General features: G+C 45.6%; 1 pseudogene; it reads left to right on the top strand.

Annotated features, from left to right (window-relative positions):
• Positions 1-1,290: 1,290 nt before the first annotated feature.
• On the top strand, positions 1,291-2,810 carry LOC127230486 (SNW domain-containing protein 1-like; annotated as a pseudogene).
• The last annotated feature ends 227 nt before the right edge of the window (positions 2,811-3,037 follow it).

The following is a 3,037-nucleotide window of genomic DNA, read 5'->3' as shown; positions in this document are numbered from 1 at the left end:
AGGAACTCTGGGAAACAGTTTATGCACCTACCTTGACTGGAATATCACAAATTCTTCCTCCCAAAGTCTTCAACAGGTGGGAAAGGGTGAAACTTCCAGACACACAGCAAAACAATAAAACATTTATTTGTTGTAATACATAGTGTTTGTTTAGTTTGTGCAACAATTCCTTAGCCATCAGAGTCTGAGAAAACAGGGAATTGCCTCCCATCAGAGCCAGGCAAGGACTGAACCACTGCTCACAGCTGGACATCTAGTGGATAGCAGCCTTTCTGGCGAGCATAGTGAATAGCAATGATAGAGACAAATGTATCCCAAAGGAGCCTGTGCATGTTCAATGGGACCCCTTCCTTTGTCCGGCTTTATCCAATGAGCGGACCTGCCACCCCCTGATTCCTGGCTGTGGCAGCCCTGATGGCAGCCCAGCTCCACCCTGCCCGCCTCACTGGCATCCTTTGCTCTTTGTCCACTGTTAGTTCCCAGCATACAGGGAAAATGAGGGAAAAAAATGCCTGGTGAGGGAAGAAAAATATCCTTCATACAGCCTGGGAATTTTAAATTGAGAATGTAATAATCCTGCCTCAATACCATGACACCAGAGAGACGCAAGAATGGGACACTTATTTTGTCAACTGATTGTTAATATCTCATTATTTGCTTCTCACCTTCTTGGGGAAAATCCCACTTTCTGCTCCTCTGTCCTAAGGATCAATGTCTTCAGATACTGGTTGTGTTTCCCTTATTAATTTTATCTTTATGCTTTCAAAAACCATCTTTTTCCTTTATCATTCCCTGGAGTTTGTGATAAGTTTTATAAGTATACGACCCCAATTATCGTCTCTCTGTGGGCAGAGAAAAATTGTAGCTGAGATCCGACCATCAGCTGACGCCTGCTGTGGGGTTTCTCAACCCCTGACAGTCAGGACTCCCTTTGTTTCTCTTTCCCAACACTCTTGTCCCAAGGGGAGCCTTGCAAGTCCAGCCCTGTGTGTAGTACTCGCTGCCTTTTACCTCACATTGAAGTGCTCATCAAACAAAAACATAAAGTTGGGACTGGTGAGGTGGTTCCCGTAAAGGTACTTGTCACCCAGCCTGAAGTTTCCCTGGGTACCTCATGAAAGATAGAACAGAACCAACTCCCACAAGTTGTCTTCTGACCTCCATGCATAAGCCATGGCATGTATGTCTGCACCCGCATGCATGCGCACGCGCGCGCGCGCACATACACACACACACACACACACACACACACACACACACACAATTTTAATCCCAAAGAAGCGGAAGAAGATGGTGCTCACCAGCTTTTTACATGCGCCACTCAACTATCTCAGGACCAACTTGAAGCTTAAGAAAGAGCAAGATCTCAGAGATCTCACCAGACCTCATTGGTCTCCTCTAGAAGGGAACCTCCCCCATACGGGTATTGAAAAGGCTGGATTCTGCACTTGGTAGAGGATTTTGGAGATGGAGGTGCTTTCTCAGAAATCCACATGGCCCAGTATCCACTGGCTATAGGGCGAAAGAAGAATATGTCAAATGCACTGGTCATTCAGATGGATCCTGAAGGGGAAAATTAAATATAATGCAATTCCTCGACAGGAGCAGTCCCAAGACAAGGTCATTTACAGCAAGTACGCTGAATGCAGATGATGCAGACCTGCAAAGGCCTGATGAAGAGGCTATTAAAGAGATAACAAAAGAGTAGCCTTGGGGAAGTCCATATCGCAGAAGGTTGCTGCAGCCATGTCAGTTCGTGCAGCTGGCAAGCTGGCTCCAGCTCAGCATATCCGCTACACACCATCTCAGCAAGAAGTAGCATTCAACTTTGGGGCTAAATAGAGGGTTATTCGGATGGTAGAAATGCAGAAAGACTCAACGGAGCCACCAAGATTCAAGATTAATAAGAAAATTCCCCAGGGACCACCATCTCCTCCTGCACCTGTAATGTACTCTCTTAGTCCCCCCCCCCCCTTGTATCTCCAACTGAAGAACGCAAAGGGTTATACAATTCCTCTGGATAAATGGCTGGCTGCTAATGGAAGAGGCCTTCAGACTGTACACATAAACGAAAATTTTGCCAAACTGGCTGAAGTTCTATACCTCACTGATCGGAAGGCTCGTGAAGCTGTGGCAATGCAAACCCAAGTGGAGAGAAAGAAAAGGAGAAACATGAAGAGAAACTTAGAGAAATGGCCCAGAAAGCCAGAGAGGGGAGAGCTGGGATCAGAACCCATGTGGAAAAATGATGGAGAAGCATGCGAAAGAGATGAAATCCATCATGGCAGGCGAAAAGAGAGACAGCACAACCGGAACCTTTCCAGGGCAGCTCCTGATAAGAGGTCAAACTACAGAGAAATGAAAATCAAGGTATCAGTGAAGTCATTGCTCTTGGTGTGCCCAATCCTCGAACTTCCAATGAGGTTCAGTATGACCAAAGACTCTTCAACCAAACCAAGGGTCCCAACAGTGGACTTGCAGGTGGAGAAGATGGAATTTACAGTGTTTATGATCAGGCCTGGAGAGGTGGTAAAGATATGGCTCAAAGTATCTACAGGCTCAGGAAAAATCTGGACAAGGATATGTATGGTGATGACCTAGAAACCAGGATAAAAACCAACAGGTTTGTCCCTGATAAGTAGTTTTCTGGTTCAGACCACAGAGAGGCCAAGAGGGACCAGTCCAGTTTGAGGAAGATCCTTTTGGTTTGGACAAATTTTTGGAAGAAGCATGGTGGTTCTAAAAGACCCTCTGACAGCAGTCACCCTAAGGAGCATGAACATGAAGGCAAGAAGCAGAGGAAGGAGTAGACAGGCCTCACAGTCCTAATGATGCAAGTCATTGGGAAACCCTTTGTAAATGATCAGGACAAAAACCAAATCTGGGCAATAGGTCCCAGCACTACTTTTTATTCCAGGAGATGGGGGTTGAATATTCTACTTTGGATTTGTTTTGTTAAAGAATGGTTTATGTTTGTGCTTCTCCCATCATACAGCACTTACAGGAAATACTGCCCCATACAGAATTAAGACCACTT

Source organism: Phodopus roborovskii, unplaced genomic scaffold (assembly GCF_943737965.1).
Source record: "Phodopus roborovskii unplaced genomic scaffold, PHOROB, whole genome shotgun sequence".
Classification (NCBI taxonomy): Eukaryota; Metazoa; Chordata; class Mammalia; order Rodentia; family Cricetidae; genus Phodopus; species Phodopus roborovskii.
This window is presented reverse-complemented; position numbering and strand designations above follow the sequence as displayed.